The following is a 20,293-nucleotide window of genomic DNA, read 5'->3' on the forward strand; positions in this document are numbered from 1 at the left end:
TTGGCATGCCAATCACCCCTCAGAGGATGGCATATGTTACAGTTGCTCAAAGACATAGAAGGCCTCAAAGAAGGAGGAGGGTAGGACAACAAGAAGTAGAGCATCAAGAAAGAAAACAACAAGAAGAAGAACAAGCCCCAGCCACCTTGGATATGAGCCAAATCCAACAAGCCATTGATGGTCTATCAAGGCAATATTTCGAAAGTCAAGAACAACAAAGGAACTTCCAACTCCAGCTAATGGATCAACAAAGGGAGTTGCACAGGAAACTAATGGAGCAACAAAAAGAGAATTACTCCTAACTCTCTCAGTCCATCCACCAAGTAACCGAAAGGCCAGTCCAGCAAGAGAAGCATATGCAAGAGCTCACCCAACGCCAAATTGCCGACATGAGAGAATTCAATGAATTCAATGTTGTCAATAAAGGAAGACACACAAATAGAACTGATTATGACATGAATGCTCAGGCTAAGCTCAATTACTTAGTTGGATATATGCCCAATTTACAACCGACAATCCAAAAGTATGATGAAGTTTAGGAGGAGCTAAAGGAAAAGGAAGAGGGAAGAGCTATGCGCCATGAAGAGGCATTGAGAAAGAGGATGGAAAATGCTGGATTTGGGAAGAGGCTAAGGGAAAAGCAAAAAGAGAAATGAGACACAAGCAACCCATAGGAGGGAAACCAGGAAGAAGAGAAAAAGAAGAAGAAGAAGGAAAAACAAGCCAAAGAATAAAAGGTGGTGGAGATCCTTTTTTGTTAATGATGCTAGGGCATTTTGGCCAGTTTCACTGACCTTTTCTTTATGATTTTAGGGTAGTTTCATGCACTTTCTTAGGAAATAAGCAAGTTTTGGGTAGAATTTCACTTACATCTTGATTCAAGCTATCATTGTGATTTTTATATGAATTTATGAGAATTATGCATGAATTGAATGACAAATTGGATGATACATGTCTCATAACTTGGACTAGAACTTTGATGCACTTTATTGCTTGATTTCAAGACAAAGGAAGCAAGGAAAAACCACGTTAGCAGCCACGTTAGTCTAACTAATGTGACCTCTAACGTGGAAGCGGAGCTAGCTTGCAACGTTAATGAGAAAAGTAATCGCCAATAACGTCCTCGAAGCCATCATAGCCCACGTTAATTGCCACGTTAACTACATTAACGTGGTAATTAACGTGGAAGAAGAAAATGAAGCCAATGTTAGTGACACTCACCTTTGTCACTAACGTTGGACCAAGCTCATATTGGCCACGTTAAGAGCCACGTTAACTCAGTTAATGTGGACTCTAATGTAGGGAAACAAAAGAATGACCAACGTTAGTGACACTCACCTTTGTCACTAACGTTGACCTAAGCCACTTTGAGCCACGTTAGTTGCCACGTTAACTCAGTTAACGTGGACTCTAACATGGAGGGAGCAAATAATCGCCAACGTTAGTGACACTCACCTTTGTCACTAACGTTGGGATGAGTCACTATGAGCCACGTTAACTCCCACGTTAACTACATTAACGTGGAAGCTAACGTGAGTAAAAGGGATGATTAGCCAACGTTAGTGACACTCACCTTTGTCACTAACGTTGGAGATGGCTAGCAATACCACGTTAGAAGCCACGTTAACCTAGTTAACGTGAACTCTAACGTGGGAAGTAGGGGCATTTTGGAACGTTAGTGACAAAGGTAAGTGTCACTAACGTTCTCGAAGATGTGGCAAGACTACGTTAAAGGTCACGTTGGCCACACTAACGTGAACTCTAACGTAGGAAGAAAGGAGGATTCTCAACATTATTGGAAAAAGTAAATCCCAATAATGTGTGCGTCGGACCAAGAGGCAACGTTAGTGGTCACGTTGATGCCACTAACATTGAAGTTAACGTGGAGCATCCTTGGGTTAGGAACGTTAGTGAAAAAGGTAATTGTCGCTAACGTTCTCAAACCCACACTTTCACTTAACGTTAACGCCACTAACGTCCTAAGCTAGAATCCCTGCCTACTTCACAATTTCTCTCTGCAAGTAAAGCTAAGCCCACTGAAGAAGATAACTGCTTCAACTCAAGATTCAAAGGCCCATATCCAAGACTTGAAGAGCCAACTAAAAGATCAGAAGAATAGTATAAATAGGAAGAACTTTGAACTAGAGGGGAGCTTTTGGCATTATTAGAATTACTCTTTGTATTTTATTTTCTCTGCAACATTTAGTTTAATTCTCAGAATGTACTCTCATTCTATGCTTTTCATTCCCAGAGCTATGAACAACTAAACCCCTTTCATTGGGTTAGGGAGCTTTGTTGTAATTTGATGGATCAATAATAGTTTTCATTATCCTTCTTCTCTCTTTTCTCTTGATTTTACTATAAAGCTTTCAATCTTTATCCAATTGAGTAGTTATCTTGGAAAAGAAGCTATTCATACTTGGATCTCTTCTGAACCTTGGAAGAGGAATGAAGAGATTATGCTAGAATTGCTTTCTCATGTTGGACCAAATTGGGGTTTGGGCAGATATGGTGACATATAATTCTCCCAATACTTTGATTTGGAAATACATGTGGTATAATCAGTGACCACACTTCATCTCTTCTCATGAGCAATTAGACCAAGGAATTGGCTATTGATCTAATTTGAGAGATTAAATTACCAAGGAATTGGAATTCAATCACTTAAGATTGCCAAGGAGATCAATGAATTCATTGATTGAGGAAGAGATGAAAATGGACTTGATCCGGAGAATGTAACATCTCCTAAGCCCAATGAACTCCCCATTTCTGATCTTACCCATTCTCTTTACTTTTTGCTATTTACTTTCATGCTAAACTCCCCTTCCCCATTTAAGATTCTGCAATTTACCTTCCGTCAATTATTTTCTGCAATTTACTTTCCCGCCATTTAATTTCCTGCAATTCTCAACCACTTTTCTGATTAGCTCAACTAGAACATTCTTCCAATTAAAGTTGCTTGACCAATCAATCCCTGTGGGATTCGACCACACTCTATTGTGAGTTTTTACTTGACGACAACTCGGTATACTTGCCGAGGGAGATTTGTTAAAGGACAAGTTTCCGTGCATCAAGTTTAGCATTAAATAAGGAAGTGCATGTATGAAACAGAACATGTCTCCACATCTAGTTCATGAGTCTATTTTTAATTAAAGTCATTTGCATTCAATTGTTTTTATGCTGCTTTAGCTTGCTAGTTTAAGTATCTATATCACTCCATCTTGCTTGAATTGTATTCTTTGTTCCCTATGTTTCAATAAAAGAAAATGTTACGAAACAGAGAAGAGTAAAAGTCCAATTTGGTAGAAGATTGCATAAAATCCTAAGGTTATGTGGTGGTACATGCTTGAGTACTTAGTATGTTCACAAATAAAGTAGAAGGGTAGAATGTTCCCTTAAGTATAGGCTTAGTATGCATTTTTATGAAATCCTTGTGAATAAAAGATCCTTGCAAAAAGAAAAAAAAAAGAAAAAGAAGAATGAAGAAAGAAGATAGCAATGAACAAGCTAGGCAGCAATAGCTTGACCCTAAAGATATATGCATGTGATGCTTTTGTACAAGGATATGCTTGGATGATTAGGTTCTAAGGAGTGCTTCATCACTTGATAACTTGGGTTAACTAACCCGAGATTATCAACCAAAAGTCCATTATCAAGAGCAACCTTGCTACAAAGTATTTAGCAATCCAAAGAGGTTCTGAGCATCAATGTCTCAATGAAAAAGAAAAGGGAAGTGTTGACTGAAAGCTTACCATAAAGAGCTACTTTAACATGGAGCACTAAGCTTCAATAAAAACATTAAACATCTAGCAAGGAGAAAAAGAAAAGGGAAAAGTTCAAACCAAGGATCAAAGAATAAAAAGGTCTCATAGAAGCAGCGGAGTTAGTACTTAAGAGGACGCTATAACCTAGAAACCAATAAGATTATGAACTTCAAAGATGTCATGCTTGAAACTCCATGAACCAGGATTGAATATCTTTCAATAAGGGATTATATCTCTTTGTATTCTCATTCATTCTTCTTATGCTTTATTACTTGCTTGGGGCCAAGCAAGATTTAAGTTTGGTGTTGTGATGCCTAGGCATCTTTGGCTAGTTTCACAAGCCATTTTCTATAGTTTTTACTTAGTTTCATGCATTATCTTCATCAATAAGCAAGCACTTGGATGAGTTATCTATGCATGTCTTGATACATCAAACATTAGTGAATTATAATCATTTTCATGACATTTATGCAAAAACTACTTGATGCAATCAATGATGCATTATCTTGTGATTATAGCAAAGCTTTGATGCACTTGTTTGATTGATGATAGGTAAGGAGAAGCAGAGAAGAAGCAAAGAGGCTGTGGCATTAGTGGCCAAGTTAGCATAGTAACGCCATGGTTAACGCTGGCTCAATGAAGAGGTTCTGGTGTTAGTGGCCAAGTTAGCCCACTAACGCTAGTGCTAACGTGCTCTACAAGGAAGAAGCTGGCATTAGTGGCAAAGTTAGCCCACTGATAAACCTCTATTTCATGGTTTATCTTATGCTCATTTGAGTGGTTTTTATCAACTCTTTACCCACTTATTCATACTATTTGTATGGTTTTACATTTGCCTTCCTAATTATGTGCTATGATTGAAAACATGCTTGTTTGATCTTACAATTGCTAATATTAATCCTCTCTTATCACCATTAGATGCTATGATATTTGTGTTAAGTAATTTCAGAGATTACAGGGCAAGAATGGCTCAGAGGATGGAAAGGAAGCATGCAAAAGTGGAAGGAATACAAGAAGTTGGAGAAATTGCTAAGCTGTCCAGCCTGACCTCTTCGCACTCAAACGGCTATAACTTTAGCTATAGAGATCCAAACGATGCTGTTCTAGTTGTGTTGGAAACCTAATGTCCGGGGCTTCGATTTGATATATAATTTGTCATAGTTGCCCTGACGCTAAGCGACGCGACTGCGTGACCCATGCGGCCGCATCGCAGTGACGAAAATCCGCGTGTTTGAATTCACAACCAGCAAATTTGGGCTGTTTTTGACCCAATTTGCGGCCCAGAAAACACAGATTAGAGGCTATAAAGTGGGGGAATGCATCCATTCAAAAGCAAGCTCTCATATTCACAAATTTTAGCAGTAGATGTAGTTTTAGAGAGAGAGGCACTCTCCTCTCTCTTAGGATTAGGATTTAGGATTTCTCTTAGTTTTAGGAGTGGCTCTCAATCCCAGGTTCTTTATTTTTATTTATTTTCCTAATTTAATTTATGAACTCTTCCATGTTACATATAATTTTCTTAATTAATGTTATTTGAGGTATTTCAGATTTAAGATTGCTTTGCTCTGTTTAAGATTGCTTTCAATTTAATTTAGATATTTTTCTCCCTTTTGGCTTTGGTCAAGTGATTGGTAGTACTTGATTTATCAAACCCAGTAAGTGATTGAAATTGGCAGATTCTGCTTTAGCTAGGATTGCTCTAACACTAGTCTCTCCACAGGAGTTGACTAGGACTTGAGAATCAAGCTAATCAGTCCACTTAACCTTCCTTTGTTTAATAAAAGCTGACCAAGTGGGATTAAAACCCAATTTTCTTCGCACTTGATAAGGATAACTAGGATAGGAATTCCAATTCTTATACCTTGCCAAGAGATTTTATTATTATTATTTTATTTTACTTGTCATATAACATATTCCCTCCTTACTTCCGAAACCCCAATTTACAAACTCATAACCAATAATAAGAACATACCTCCCTGCAATTCCTTGAGAAGACGACCCGAGGTTTGAATACTCGGTTATCAATTTCAAAGGGGTTTGTTACTTGTGACAACGAAAACGTTTGTATGAAAGGACTTTTGAAGGTTTAGAAACTATACTTGCAACGAGGATTTATCCGCAAATTTCTAGGCCACGCAAAAGTTCCTCTCATCAACCACTAACGCCAATGCCAACATTGCCAATGAAGGAGGTGCTGGCGTTAGTGGCCAAGTTAGCCCACTAGCGCCAGTGCTAACGTTGCCAAGAAAGAAGAAGAAGTTGGCGTCAGTGGCAAAGTTATCTCACTAACGCCAGTTGATGAATGGAATTTTTGACAGTTTAGAATTTCACAAATGAAATCTCGTTGCAGGTATAGTTTCCAAACCAACAAAGAATCCTTTCATACAAAAACTTGGTTGTCACAAGTACAAACCCCGATAGAAATAACCGAAGTATTCAAACCTCGGGTCATTGTCCTTAGGAATTGCAATAAAGTGTTCAATTATTGGCTATGAAGTATCTTTTGGGGCTTTTGAGATAAGAAACAAGAAATGTAAATGGCAAAAGAAATAAACTAACAATTAAGGAAGCTCTTGGGAAGGTATGAGAAATAGAAGTCCTATCCTAATTATCATCATCAATTGTGACATGAGAATTGTTCATTGCTCCCATTTAGTTAACCTCTAACTATGAAAGAAAGTCAAGTGGATACAATCAACTTGAGACCACAAGTCCTAGTCTAATCAAAGTGAAAGACTAGCTTTAGTGACATTCAAGTTAATTAGTAACTTCCAATCACCAATCAACAAGAGAGTTTGATAATTTAAGAGTCACCAATTACTCAACCTAAGCCAAGAGGAACAAAAATCTAACTCATAACTAGAAGAAGCATTTCAACAAACACCTAGTGGGCAATACAAACAAACAACACATAAATTGCAAGAATTAAAAGAATCTGTAACTACAAAAGCAAGAGATCAACAATAGAGAACCAAAGTAATTATGAAACAACAAAGAAATCATGAATTGCATTAAAAGAAAATGTAGATCTACAAGAGAATCTATAAACTACAACTAAGAATACAAAAGAACTACAAGAGAGGAAGAATTCTACAACCACAAGAGAACAATTAACGATGGAAAAGGAAAATTAGAAGAGAAGAAGAAGTAGATCTAGATCTAAGAACTAAGAACCCTAATCTAGAGAGAGAAGAGAGCTTCTCTCTCTAAAAACTAACTAAAGCATGATGAAAACTAAACTAAAACTAACTGACCAACTAATTGGTTCATCCCTCTTCAATCCTTGGGTTAAATAGCATCAAAAAAGAGTTAGATTGGGCCCAAAATGCTTCAGAAATCGCTGGCCACGAGTTGTCTTTAGTGAGTCACATGCAACTTCCCATATGTACACGTACATCACGCGTACGTGTCTCTAAATGCCAAGAAACTATAGTAAATTTTATATCATTTTGAAACCCTGGATGTTAGCTTTCCAATGCAACTGAAACCGTCTCATTTGGACCTCTGTAGCTCAAGTTATGATTGATTAAGTGCGAAGAGGTCAAGATTGACAGCTTTGCGGTTCCTTCATTTCTTCATGAGTTCTCCATTTCTACATGGTTTTTCTTCATTCCCTCAATCCAATCTTTGCCTCCTAAACCTGAAATCACTTAACAAACATATCAAGACATCTAATGGAATCAAGGTGAATCAAATTTAGCTATTTTAAGACCTAAAAAGCATGTTTTCACTCTTAAGCACAATTAAAGGAGAATTTACAAAACCATGATATTTTAGTGAATAAATAGGAGAAAGGTTGACAAAACTCTCTAAATTCAACACAAGATAAACCCTAAAAATGGTGTTTATCAATCTACCCTCACTGAAATAATAGCATGTCCTCATGCTAAACCAAGAAGGATAAGAAAAGTGGTATGAACATTTATTCAATGCAAAGAACTATATGCATCCTATCTAAATGAATGTAACTAAATGCAAAATGATTCTACCTACTTGGTTAAAAGTAAATCAATCTCCAAGACATACATGCACAAGTAGGGCCAAGATCATATAACGATTCATGAATCCTACCAATTCAAATATCAAAATGAAGTTTAAGTAGACTTGCAAGAAAAAGCTCATGAAAGTAGAGAACAAGGAATTGAGCATCGAACCCTCACCGGAAGTGTTTGCACTCTAGTCGCTCGGTGTGTAGGGTCGATTCTCTCAATTCTTCCCTAATCATGCTTTCCAAGATTTATTTTTCATCTAACAATCGACAATTATTCAATACATGCATACATTCATCAGGAGGTCTTTTCATAGGTTGTAATGAGGCTAGGGTCAAGGTAGGATTGTATATGGTTAAGTGGATTAGAATTTGAATCTTTGATCAACTTAAACTTCCCACTTAACCTATGGCAACCAATATAATTTAAATGGTAACCTAACTACCCATTCTTCACTTTTTCACATACTCATGCATTTTCTTTTGATTACCACTCATATGCATTGATCTTTATTAATCTTTACTTTGCGGCATTTTGTCCCCTTTTATTGCTTTTTTTTTCGTTTCTTTTTATTCATATATATATATTTTTTTTTCTTTTTCTTTATCATTTTTTTTCTTTTATTTTTCACAATAAAGTATATACGAAGGCATCAATACATATGGTTTTACATATAATTAATGCATGAGCATGTACCCAATTCCCTAAATTCCCGATGGAAATACAAAACACCCTTTTATCCCAACTAATGTTCCAAGTTTTCCCACACTTGAATGATAATCACACTCACTAGCCTAAGCTAATCAAAGATCCAAATAAAGGACATTTATTGTTTTTTGCTTTAGGCTTGTAATGTGCTAACATTAAGAACAATTGGGTTAAACATAAGCTCAAAATTGGTTAACAATGGGAGGTAAAAGGTAGGCTATTTGGGTAGGCGAGCTAAATGAAATGATGGGCTCAATCATATAAATGCATTTATACATGGAATAATGGACATAAAGAATCAACCAAATCAAAGATCACAATCATAGAAAGAGAACAACTGCACACAAGAAGGGAGATAAGTGGTTTTAAGATGTATGCACGCAATTATGCTCAAAATTCACATGCTTGTGTTCTTAGCTAAAAAATTATGTTCCAAAAAAAATTCTTTCAAGCAAGTTCAACAAAAATTTTTTTTTTTCAAATTGATAGGTGCCCTAAAACAGTTTCTTGAAAAAGAAATCATCATCCTAACCAAGTAGTCCTAATAAGAAAGAAGTGGTAAAAATATGTACAAATTCTAACTAACATGCAACCTATCATGCAATGAAATAACTAATCTAACAAAGAAAACTAAAGATTGGTGTTGAAAGGAAATTGTTACCCACGGAGATCGGTCATCGACCGAACCTCCCCACACTTGAGGATTGCACCGTCCTCGGTGCATGCAAAGAAGGGCAAGGTGGATGGGGTGCCACATTTGATGAGCTTCCTCAAAAAATTGTGCGGATGAACTTATTTGTTGCCCCATTTAGAAACTTTTCCTGTTTCCTTTTGGTGACCAGCCTAAAAGGAGAGAAAAAGAAAGAAAAATAAGCCTACAACAAAGATATCGAAGCAAATAGAACATAGACGGGGGCTAATGCCAAATAAGAGTAGGGTTCTCAACTACATGGTAGCTACAACATGTGAGTGAGAGAACAATATAAGCTAAGGCATATCATTAAACTTGATGCAAGAGTAAAGTCAAAGCATGAGTAATTGACATGAAGAGCATGTTGAGCATCAAGTTTAAACAAGAAAGAGTGGGTCATGAAAGGCATGCAAGTTCATATCAATGCACAAAGAACACAAGAGTCATATAAGATTAAGCATTGATTTAAAAATTTCATCACCAAACAATATCAAACAAGTCAAGAAGCACCAAAACTAACCAAGAATGTCTCAACAATTGAGTAAGAGAATTCAACACCATTATTAAAATAAGAAACTTAGAAAAGAAAAAAAGAACAAGCTATAAAAACAAAATTAAAATGCGAAGAATAAAAGTATGCAAATGCAATAAACAAAGGAAAATGAAAGATGAGAAAAAGAAATATTTTAGTAATAATTTTTTTCTTTTATTTAATTTTTTATTATTTATTTATTTAATTTTATTTAATTTTATTTTATTTTTTTATTATTATTTTTTTTATTTTTTTATTTTTGAAGAGAGGGAAGAGGAGAAAGTAAGAAAGGAAGAAGAGAGAAGAAGAAAGGTAGAGAGAAAGAAGAAGGAAGAAAGTAGAAAGAAGAAAAATAGGGCACGAATCTACGCATAAGCGTCACGCATGCTTATGCGTGGATACAGCAGGGACAATCCACGCGTAAGCATCACGCATGCTTACGCATGGATGCAGTAGGGACAACCCACGCATGCTTACGCGTGGATGCAGCAGGGACAATCCACGCGTAAGCGTCATGCATGCTTACGCGTGGATTGAGATTGTACTCCCAGCACAATTCCAGCACAAATCTCGCACAACTCTCGAGTTTTTGAACCAATAGTTGCGGAAGTGCAATCCACACGTAAGCATCATGCATGCTTAAGCGTGGATTGAAATTTTTTTTTAAACATAATTTAACACTCTCTTAACCTATAAATATTCTAAAGCAACTAAAATTCAAATTTAACAAAAATCTTTAAGTTTTTGAAAAATTTTCAAAAGCAAAACAAACAAAACTTACACTTCAAGCAACCTACTTTAACAACAATCTAAACCAATCGAAATACACTACAACTACCTCTCAATCAAAATAAAATGTATAAGAGTATAGAAAATAAGAAAACTGCCTATAATGGCAACTCAAATCACTTATTAAGTATATATACAAGAGAATGGAAAGAGTTTACCATGGTGGGGTGTCTCCCACCTAGCACTTTTGTTTATTATCCTTAAGTTGGACTTATGGGGAGCTCCTCTCAAGGTGGCTTGTGCTTGAACTCTTCCTTAAATCCCCACCAATGTTTGCACTTCCAATAGCCTCCGGGATCCCAAATTAAGTGCACAAGGCCTTCAAGGAGGCTTAAGTAAGTGACAAGGCCCAAAGTTAATGGTTGTCTATGTATATTCCGGGGTCCCATACTTTGTTTGTCAATGATGAGTGAATTTATGCAGGTATAGAGTTTATCAATAAATCCAATCATAGTATAGTCTAAACTGACACGCAATTCCACATCAAACAATCTAAAATCAATAACCGAGAGTATGAGTCCCGAGTTATTCTCCCTAGGAGTGCTCCAAGATGCACATTGTTAGTTAGAGAGTGTATTGGTGTTTGAAGTTTCATATAAGAAAAGAACAAGCTAGTAATGTGAATGAAAACTCAAATGATATAAAATCCTTGGCTAGAAATGATAATCGGACTTCCTATCATCATTATTTCTATCAATTGCAATCACAATTAGTTATTACTTCACTTAGTTAACCTATAGCGTAAAGGAAAGTCAAGTGAAAGTAATCAATTTGGATTCACAAGTCCTAGCCTAACACTAGGGAAGTCTAGCTTTAGTGACATGCAAATCCATTAGCAAGTTCCAATTGATGATCAACAAAAGACATTAATAATTCAAGTGTCTCCAATGTCTCAACCTCTAAGCCAAGTAAGAAAAGACTACTACATAGTTAAAGTTGGCATTTTCTCAAACACTTGGAGAGCAATGGTGAGAGGCATTGTAAAATTAAGAGTAAAATTGAATTCAAAGATATCCACTACAAGAGATTAACAACAATGAAACAATTGAAGGCTAAGAACTTGAATTACCTCAATGTATTAACGGAAATAGAAGTAACAACATCCAAAAGCTATGATCCATAAGTAACTTGAACAACAAGAACTAATTTGAGAGTATGAGAATCTGGATCTACAATTGGAAGCAAAGTAGAAGAGAATTGACAATAGATCTCACCAAATTCAACAAGAGAATCCCAAATTTGAGAAGCTAAACCCTAGAGAAAAGCTAGAGAGAAGTTGGACTTTCTCTCTCTACAAAATGCAACTTCCAACTAGAAAAATATCTAAAAATGAGTAAATAGGTGTGGATCCCTTCAATCCTTGGTCTTCTTATGCCTTTTCCCGCCAGAATTATGCTCCAAACAGGGTCTGTAACTGCCCTGAAATCGCTAGTCATGTTTTCTCTTTAAAAGTCATGTGCGGCGTCCATGCGTACGCGCACAGCATGCGTATGCGTCCCTGGAGATTATACAATCCACGCGCACGCGTCATGCATGCGTGCGCGTCCCTGGGGGTCCGTCCTAACCATAAAGATGCGCCGGCTCTGGCTTTTGCTTCTTCGTGCTGATCTTGGTGGCGTGCATCCACGCGTACGCGCAAGGCACGCGTACGCGTCGCTGCTCAAAACTCCAAAGCACCATTTTTTATGTTCCTTCCATTTATGCATGCTTCCTTTCTCCCCTCTAAGCCATCCTAGCCCTATAACTTCTGAAATCACTCAACAGATGGATCACAGCATCGAATGGTAAAAGAAGATGATTTAAATATATCTAATACAATGCAAAAGAAGCATGTTTTTATTCATGAAGCAAAGTTGGGAAAGAAACACAAAATCATGCAATTTTGTATGAATAAGTGTGGAAGATCATTGATAAAGTCCTCAAAATCCATACAAGATAAACCTTAAAAATAGGGTTTATCAACCTCTCCACACTTAGACCAAGCATGTTCTCATGCTCAAAGGAAAACCAAACATCAAAGCTTCACAGAAAGATGAGATTCATGAGATGCAATCTACCTATATGAATGCAACTTAAAATGAATGCTATTATCTACTTGGTCAAAGCAAATCAATCTTCCAAGAACATACGTGAGTACATAGGGCAACATGATAAGGTGATATATGAATTCTACCAATTCAAACATCAAAGGTGATATATGCTATTATCTTCCATGAAGAACGCTCGTGAGAGTCGGGAACAAGGAGTTGAGCTTTGAACCCTCACCGGAAATACATGCACTCTATTCGCTCGCTGTATAGGGTTAATAACTCGATTCTCCCCTAATCATACTTTCCAAGATTTTTTTTTATCTAACAATCAACAAATATTTCATGCATGCATACAAGTATCATGAGGTCTTTTCATAGGTTGTAAACGGGCTATGGTCAAGGTAGGGTGCATATTTGGTCAAATGGGCTTGAGATTTGAATCTTTGATCAACTTAAACATGCCACCTAACCTATGACAACCTATGCAATTTTCAAAGCTAACCTAACTACCCATTCTTCACTTTTCCACATACTCATGCATTTTTCCCTTTATCACAACACATATGCATTGATCTTTATTGAACTTTACTTTGGGGCATTTTGTCCTTTTTTATTTCTTTCTTTTTCTTTTTCTTTTCTTTCTATTTTTTTCTTTTCTTTTCTTTTTCAATTTTTTTTCTTTCTTTAAAACTATATACAGGAACATCAATGCATAAGGTCTATACATTTAATCAATATAGGAGTATGTGCCCAATTTCCAATATTTTAAACAAAATAGAAAACTACCTTTTTACTCTACCAATGACCCAAGGTTTCCCATACTTGAATATTACACACTCACTAGCCTAAGCTGATCAAAGATCTAAATAAAGGACATTTATTGTTTTTCGCTATAAGGCTTACAATGTGCTAAAATGAAGAACAAGTGGGTTAAGAGTATGCTCAAAATTGGTTACAATGGAAGATAAAAGGTACGCTATTTGGGTAAGTGAGCTAAATAAAGTGATGGCCTCGATCAAGTAAATGCATGTCTACACAAAATAATGGACATAAAGAATTAAACAAATCAAAGATCACAATCATAGAAAGAGAATAATGTACACCAGAAGGGAGATAAGTTTGGTAGGGTTGTCCAAAAATTGCCCAAAAATTATAGTTTCTTGAGAAGGAAATCATTACATTAACCAAGTAGACGTAACAAGAGATAACTAACATGCAAAAGGTATTCAATAAGTAAAACCTAATCATGCAATCTACAATCTATCCTAATTACCTAAGAAATTGGGTGTTACTTTTGGAGACCGGTCGAACAACCTCCCCACACTAAAGAGTTTGCACCGTCCTCGGTGCTATTGGTGAGGCGCATGGGGTGATCGGCTTTGTAACTTCCGTTGTCCATTCCATCCAAGATATCTTCACTCATGTTCAAGGTGGAAGTGTGGTGCACAAAATTGTGATCATCAACAATGGCGCCAAAAAACTTGGAGCTCTCAAACATGAATCACACTTTGTTACAATTCCGCACAACTAACCAGCAAGTGCACTGGGTCGTCCAAGTAATACCTTACGTGAGTAAGGGTCGATCACACGGAGATTGTCGACTTGAAGCAAGCCATGGTCATCTTGTAAATCTCAGTCAGGCAGATTCAAATGATGATGGGGGATTGATAATTAAAAGATGAATAAAACATAAAATAAAGATAGAGATACTTATGTAATTCTTTGGTTGGAATTTCAGATAAGCGTATGAAGATGCTTTGTTCCTCCTGAACCTCTGCTTTCCTATTGCCTTCTTCCAATCATTCATACTCCTTTCCATGGCAAGCTTTATGTTGGGCATCACTGTTGTCAATGGCTACTTCCCGTCCTCTCAGTGAAAATGTTCCAAATGTGCTATCACCGCACGGCTAATCATCTGTCGGTTCTCGATCATGTTGGAATAGGATCCATTGATCCTTTTGCGTCTGTCACACACCCAACAATCGCGAGTTTGAAGCTCGTCACAATCATCCCTTCCCAGATCCTACTCAGAATACCACAGACAAGGTTTAGACATTCCGGATCTCAGGAATGGCTGCCAATAATTCTAGCCTATACCACGAAGGTTCCAATCTTAGATTAAAAACCCAAGAGATACGCATTCAAGCCATTGCTAGTAGAACAGAGGTGGTTGTCAGGCACATGTTCATAGGTGAGAATGATGATGAGTGTCACAGATCATCACATTCATCAAGTTGAAGAACGAATGAATATCTTGGAGAAGAAATAGACTTGAGTTGAATAGAAAAACAATAGTACTTTGTATTAATTTATGAAGGACAGCAGAGCTCCACACCTTAATCTATGGTGTGTAGAAACTCCACCGTTGAAAATACAAAAGTGATAATGGTGTAATCATGGCCGAATGGCCAGCCTCCAAGGTCTAGGGACTAAACGTCCAAAGATGTGTGTCCAAATACAATAGTAAAAGGTCCTATTTATAGAGAACTAGTAGCCTAGGGTTACAGAAATAAGTAATTAATGCAGAAATCTTCTTCCGGGCCCACTTGGTGTGTGCTTGGGTTGAGCATTAAATATTCCATTTGTAGAGACTTTTCTTGGAGTTAAACGCCAGCTTTTGTGCCAGTTTGGGCGTTTAACTCCAGCTTTTGTGCCAGTTTTGGACTTAAACGCCAGAATTCTTGAGCTGACTTGGAATGCCAATTTGGGCCATCAAATCTTGGGCTAAGTATGAACTATTATATATTGCTGGAAAGCCTAGGATGTCTACTTTTCAACGCAATTGAGAGCGCACCAATTGAGCTTCTGTAGCTCCAGAAAATACACTTCGAGTGCAGGGAGGTCAGAATCCAACAGCGTCTGCAGTCCTTTTTCAGCCTCTGAATCAGATTTTTGCTCAGGTCCCTCAATTTCAGCCAGAAAATAACTAAAATCATAGAAAAACACACAAACTCATAGTAAAGTCCAGAATTGTGATTTTTATTTAAAAACTAATAAAAATATAACAAAAACTAACTAAGATATACTAAAAACATACTAAAAATAATGCTAAAAAGCGTATAAATTATCCGCTCATCACAACACCAAACTTAAATTGTTGCTTGTCCCCAAGCAACTGAAAATTAAATAGGATAAAAAAAGAGAATATACAATGAATTCCAAAAACATCTATGAAGATTAGTATTAATTAGATGAGCGGGGCTTTTAGCTTTTTGCTTCTGAACAGTTTTGGCATCTCACTTTATTCCTTGAAGTTCAGAATGATTGGCATCTATAGGAACTCAAAATCCAGATAGTGTTATCGATTCTCCTAGTTAAGTATGTTGATTCTTGAACACAGCTACTTTATGAGTCTTGGCCGTGGCCCTAAGCACTTTGTTTTCCAGTATTACCACCGGATACATAAATGCCACAGACACATAACTGGGTGAACCTTTTCAGATTGTGACTCAGCTTTGCTAGAGTCCCCAATTAGAGGTGTCCAGAGCTCTTAAGCACACTCTTTTTTCTTTTGGACCACGACTTTAACCGCTCAGTCTCAAGTTTTCACTTGACACCTTCACGCCACAAGCACATGGTTAGGGACAGCTTGGTTTAGCCGCTTAGGCCAGAAGTTTATTCCTGTGGGCCCTCCTATCCACTTATGCTCAAAGCCTTGGATCCTTTTTATCACCCTTGCCTTTTGGTTTAAAGGGGTATTGGCTTTTTTTGCTTGCTTTTCTTTTTCTTTCTTTTTCTTTTTTCTCTTTTTTTTCTGCAAGCTTTGCTATTCACTGCTTTTTCTTGCTTCAAGAATCATTTTTATGATTTTTCAGATTATCAACAACATTTCTCCTTTTCCCATCATTCTTTCAAGAGCCAACAATTTTAACATTCATAAACAATCAAATTAAAAAATATGCACTGTTCAAGCATTCATTCAGAAGAACAATAGTATTGCCACCACATCAAAATAATTAAACTATTTTAAAATTTGAAATTCATGCACTTCTTTTTCTTTTTCAATTAAAAACAATTTTCATTTAAAAAAGGTGATGGATTCATTTTCATAGCTTTAAGGCATAGACACTTAGACACTAGTGATCATGTAATAAAGACACAAACATAAATAAACATAAAGCATAAAAATTCGAAAAACAGAAAATAAAGAACACGGAGATTAAAGAACAGGTCCACCTTAGTGATGGCGGCCTGTTCTTCCTCTTGAAGATCTTATGGAGTGCTTGAGCTCCTCAATGTATCTTCCATGCCTTTGTTGTTCCTCTCTCATGGTTCTTTGGTCTTCTCTAATTTCATGGAGGAGGATGGAATGCTCTTGGTGTTCTACCCTTAGTTATCCCGTGTTGGAACTTAATTCTCCTATGGAGATGTTGATTTGCTCCCAATAGTTTTGTGGAGGAAAATGCATCCCTTGAGGCATCTCAGGGATTTCATGAGGAGTTTCCTCATGCTCTTGTCCATGAGTGGAATCTCTTTTTTGCTCCATCCTTTTCTTAGTGATGGGCTTGTCCTCATCAATGAGGATGTCTTCCTCTATGTCAATTCCAGCTGAATTGCAGAGGTGACAAATGTGGTGAGGGAAGGCTAACCTTGCTGTAGTAGAGGACTTGTCCACCACCTTGTAGAGTTCTTGGGATATAACCTCATGAACTTCTACTTCCTCTTTAATCATGATGATATGAATCATGATAGCCCGGTCTATAGTAACTTCAGACCGGTTGCTACTAGGAATGATTGAGCGTTGGATGAACTCCAACCATCCCCTAGCCACGGGCTTGAGGTCATGCCTTTGATCAAAGTTGATCCTTCTAGTGTATGGGTGTGCATCTCCTTGCATCATAGGCAAATTGAATGCCAACCTTACATTTTCCGGACTAAAGTCTAAGTATTTCCCTCGGACCATTGTAAGCCAATTCTTAGGGTCCGGGTTCACACTTTGATCATGGTTCTTGGTGATCCATGCATTGGCGTAGAACTTTTGAACCATTAAGATTCTGACTTGTTGAATGGGGTTAGTGAGAACTTCCCAACCTCTTCTTCGAATCTCATGTCGGATCTCCGGATATTCGCCCTTTTTGAGCTTAAAAGGGACCTCGGGGATCACCTTCTTCTTGGCCACAACTTCATAGAAGTCGTCTTGATGCACCCTTGAGAGGAATCTCTCCATCTCCCATGACTCAGAGGTGGAAGCTTTTGCCTTCCCTTTCCTCTTTCTAGAGGTTTCTCCGGCCTTTGGTGCCATTAATGGTTATGGAAAAATAAAAAAGCTTTAGCTTTTACCACACCAAACTTAGAAGGTTGCTCGTCCTCGAGCAAAAGAAGAAAGAAGAGAGTAGAAGAAGAAGAAATAGAGGAGATGGAGGGGGGCTATATGTTTCGACCAAGGGGGATAGGTGGTGTGTATGTTGTATGAAAATGAAGGAGTGAAGATGGGTTTATATAGGAGTAGAGAGGGGGTATGGTTCGGCCATTATGGGTGGGTTTGGGTGGGAAAGTGGTTTGAATTTGAATGGTGAGGTAGGTGGGGTTTTATGGAGGATGGATGTGAGTGGTGAAGCGAATGGTGGGATTTGATAGGTGAGGGGTTTTTGGGTAAGAGGTATTGAGGTGATTGGTGAATGGGCGAAGAAGAGAGAGAGAGGTGGGGTAGGTGGGGATCCTGTGGGATCAACAGATCCTGAGGTGTCAAGGATTTCTCATCCCTGCACCATGTGGCGTACAAAATGCCCCTTGCTGCCAATCCTGGTGTTAAATGCTAGGCTGCTGCCCATTTCTGGCATTTAACGCCAGCTTCTTGCCCATTCCTGGCCTTAAATGCCAGTCTGGTGCCCATTTCTGGCGTTAAACGCCCAGAATGGTGCCAGACTGGGCGTTTAATGCCCATTTTGCTACCCTTACTGGCGTTTAAACGCCAGTAAGTTTCTCCTCCAGGGTGTTCTGTTTTTCATTCTGTTTTTCCTTCTGTTTTTGCTTTTTCAATTGTTTTTGTGACTTCACATGATCATCAACCTACAGAGAACATAAAATAACAAAAGAAAATAGATATTTAACATAGATAAGTAAAAATTGGGTTGCCTCCCAACAAGCGCTTCTTTAATGTCAATAGCTTGACAATGGCTCTCATGGAGCCTCATAGATGTTCAGAGCAATGTTGGAACCTCCCAACACCAAACTTAGAGTTTGAATGTGGGGGTTCAACACCAAACTTAAAGTTTGGTTGTGGCCTCCCAACACCAAACTTAGAGTTTGACTGTGGGGGCTCTGTTTGACTCTGTATTGAGAGAAGCTCTTCATGCTTCCTCTCCATGGTGACAGAGGAATATCCTTGGGCTTTAAATACAAGGGAGTCTTCATTCACTCGAATGATCAATTCTCCTCTGTCAACATCAATCACAGCTTTTGCTGTGGCTAGGAAGGGTCTGCCAAGGATGATGGATTCATCCATACACTTCCCAGTCTCTAAGATTATGAAATCAGCAGGGATGTAATGGTCCTCAACCTTTACCAAGACATCCTCTACAAGTCCATAAGCCTGTTTCTTTGAATTGTCTGTGACGTTAGGATTTTTGCCAGTAAAGAATGTCATAAAAACAGCCACGTTGTAGATATAGTCTCTAAACCGACAAAAATCCCTTCGTACAAACGTTTTGGTTGTCACAAGTAACAAACCCCTTTTAAAATTGATAACCAAGTATTTAACCTCGAGTCGTCTTCTCAAGGAATTGCAAGGAGGTATGTTCTTATTATTGGTTATGGAGATTGTAAATTTGGGGGTTTGAGAAATTTGGAGTTTGGGCAATGTGCACAGGTATATTTAAATGACAAGTAAAATAAATTAACAATAATAAAATCTCTTGGCAAGGTATGGAGAACTGGAGGTCCTATCCTAGTTATCCTTATCAATTGTGATGAGAATTGGATTCTTCCCCCACCTTATTAACCTCTAATTATGAAGGTAAGTTAAGTGGACAAATTAATTCCAATTTTCAATCAACAATGAGTTTGATAACTCAAGAGTTACCAAGGTCTCAACCAAAGCCAAAAGAGAAAAATTCAAATTATTTATATAATAAAAAGGAGCAATCATAAGTCTGAAATACCTCAAAAATATATTAAATAGAAAATCAATCTAAACATAGAGAGTCATAAACAAAATTGAGAAAAGAAATAAAAGAACATTGAACCTGGGATTGAGAGTCACTCTAAAACTAAGAGAAATCCTAAATCCTAATTCTAAGAGAGAGGAGAGAACCTCTCACTCTAAAAACTACATCTACTCCTAAAATTGTGAATTATGAGAGCCTCTTCATGAATGGGTGCAGTCCCTCACTTTATAGCCTCTAATCTGTGTTTTCTGGGCTGCAAACTGGGTCAAAAACAGTCCAGAATTCGGTGGTTTCGAATTTTGCCACGCTGGATTTCCGTCACTGCGACGCGGCCGCATGGATCACGCGGTCGCGTCGCCTAGCTTCAGGAAAACTATAACATATTATATATCAAATCGAAGCCCCGGACGTTAGCTTTCCAACGCAACTGGAACTGCGTCGTTTGGACCTTTGTAGCTAAAGTTATAGCCATTTGAGTGCAAAGAGGTCAGGCTGGACAGCTTAGCAATTTCTCCAACTTCTTGCATTCCTTCCACTTTTGCATGCTTTCTTCCCATCCTCCAAGCCATTCCTGCCTTATAATATCTGAAAACACTTAACACACATATCAAGGCATCTAATGGTAATAAGAGAGGATTAATAATAAGCAAATATAAGATCAAAGAAGCATATTTTCAATCAAAG

Source organism: Arachis hypogaea, chromosome 20 (assembly GCF_003086295.3).
Source record: "Arachis hypogaea cultivar Tifrunner chromosome 20, arahy.Tifrunner.gnm2.J5K5, whole genome shotgun sequence".
In the NCBI taxonomy this organism is placed as follows: Eukaryota; Viridiplantae; Streptophyta; class Magnoliopsida; order Fabales; family Fabaceae; genus Arachis; species Arachis hypogaea.